A 2,611-nucleotide genomic window follows, 5' to 3' on the forward strand; every position below is an offset into this window, starting at 1 on the left:
CTTCTTCGGTTCGGGCCCGGTTGACCGGACCCCGCTCCAATCTTCTTCCGCCTCGTCTTCCGGTCGTGTCGGATTATCGACCGGTTCATTTTCCAGTCGGGTCGGTTCCCGACTCTCTCCTCCTTGCCGTTCCCGACCTCTCCGTCGGTCCTCTTGTATATCCCCGTTACGGGCCTCACATCCTCATCTTCGCATGTGTTCGCTCTGAGCCATGCCTCCTCACAGCCACCATCCTTCTCTCTGGTCTTATGTTGGCATTCGAGCGCAACCGCCGTAGTCTCCGGCCCCGGTGTTGAGGGGTCATGCCTCCGTTCGCTCCCATCTCCCTCGTCGTCATTTCGGTCACCCGCTTTGCCGTCGCCACCTTCCGTCTCTCCGGTCTCACGTGGGCTCTCGGCGCCAACCGCCGAAGTCTTTAGAATAGGTGTGGGAAAAGTCTCGGTACCATCACTCGCCGATGTCATGTTTGTAGCCACCTTCGTTCGGACGCCGTGGTCCGTGGCTATCTCGTCGCTGGTTACGCAAGCCTTGGTTATGCTTGCTACCTCCTCATCCTCGTCCTCGTCTCGGTTGCTTGCCTTGCCACCGCCCGTCGCTCTAGGTCTCACACCGGCACTCGGGCCGACCGTCACTCGGCACTCGTTGTCTCTGTAGCCGTCTCCATCCAGACGTCGTTATCCGCGGGTACCCCGCGTCCAATCGCGCAAGCCTCGATTACGCTGTCGTGCCTTTCGGCTCCGGATCGTTGCGTGAGTCGGGTGGGAACCACAGAGGTCTTGGACTAGGAGAAAGAAGTTCGTGAGATAAAGATTAATTATGAGTAAATAGCAAAGAGAAAGATAAGAAACTCGTGAATCACACGAGTATACTATATTAATTGGTACTTAGGGTGTTAAGAGAGAAGTAGATGTATAAATCGTGAATCCCACGAATAATTTTTGTATTCATTAATACTTAATCCAAATAATCAACAACCCTTTTACATATTTCTCTCCTCCTTATATAAGGAAGGAAGAGCTAAGCATGGCTTCATGCTTTTTTTTTTATTACAAAAGTGTTCATGTCCACTAAATGTGCATGTGATGCTTTTTTATTTCCCAAGTATAGGGCTCATGCACGCTAGATGTGCATGAGTTATTTTTAGTGTCTCGTGTTTTTCATATATTAAAAAAAATACACGATTTACCTTTTAATAAAGGTATGCATAAATAAAGGTCTATATTTAAAACACTTAAGAAAAGTTAATGTAATGGTAAGGTTGGGGTTTGTCAACGTGGAGGTGCAGAGTTCGAATCACGCCCTGCGCAGTAGTGAGTATTTCCTTTCTTTTTACATTTATGTCTCTTTATCCGTTTTCCTCCTTGCCGGTATGCCGTTTTCCTCCTTGCCGGTATGCCGTTTTCTTCCTTGCCGGTATGCCGTTTTCTTCCTTGCCGGTATGCCGTTTTCTTCCGGTTCTTACCGAGCACTCCATTCTCTATCCGGAGAGACAAAAATATAATTTCCACATAGTGTGCAACCTACACTACGACACTCGCCCCCTCCAAACCCGCACATCCTCCGGTATGTGCCGAAGTTCTTGTTTCTTCGTATCCGTCTTCATCCGAAGCTTCCTCCGATTCTCCCCTTATGTCGACTATGAGTTGTAATCCACTTTCTTCGCTTCCCGCATCATTGTGGTCTTCGTCCGATTGCTCCTCGTTGTCGGCCTCGACTTGGATCACATAAGGTTTGTCGTCGGTCCGCTTCTTGAAAATCTTCACCCGCTTCCCGGCTATAGGCACTCGTAGTATTGTTCCATCCAACTCGGACAGTCGGTACGTCCCGTTGTCGAAGACCTTCCGAACCTCGTACGGCCCGAACCACCTTTTCGCGAATTTCCGCATCGTTGTATGTTGATGGTCCAAGCTACTATCATAGACGATCACCCAATCTCCTTCTTCAATCCTCCTCGGTCGTAGTCGGTGCTTTGTGTCGAACCGGCTTTTGTTCCGGAACCGTGCTTCTTGTTGTCGGCGTGACGCTTCCACTACATCTTTCGGTCTTCCCTCCAGTTGTCGTATCCGGACCGCTAGTAGTTCTTCCCGGCTCATCTCTTCCTTCCATGGTAGTATTGTCCATGTCGCGATTGCTGTTTCCGTTGGCATTACCGGTGCTTGTCCGGTCATGAGTTCTGCCGGCATGTAACCGGTCACGGAGCTATGCGTCGTCCGATCCGCCCATAGTGCATACGGAAGCATTTGTGGCCAATCCTTCACCCTTCCGTCGCATGCCTTCGCAAGTGCTTTCACGATCGGGCTATGTCCTCGTTCGATCTTCCCGTTGGCCTCCGGATTGTAGGCCGTTGTCATCGTTAACCGAACTCCATGTTTGGCGAAGAATCCCCTAGCTTTGTCCGAGTCGAGTTCTCCCCGGTCCGCAATCACTTGTCCTACGCAGCCGTACCTACAAAACACTTCTTCCAAAAGAAATTGGCACACTGCAGCACACGTTTTCCTCCGAAGCGCTCGACCTTCAACTTGGTTTGTGAGATCTTCTCGAGCTAACACCAAGTATTTCTTTTGTCCAATCCCGGTCGGCATAGCTACAATGTCGACCATCCACTTGAAGT

This window comes from Azolla caroliniana, unplaced genomic scaffold, assembly GCF_043228905.1.
Source record: "Azolla caroliniana isolate FFs.n. ecotype wild unplaced genomic scaffold, voAzoCaro1.0.p SCAF_6, whole genome shotgun sequence".
In the NCBI taxonomy this organism is placed as follows: Eukaryota; Viridiplantae; Streptophyta; class Polypodiopsida; order Salviniales; family Salviniaceae; genus Azolla; species Azolla caroliniana.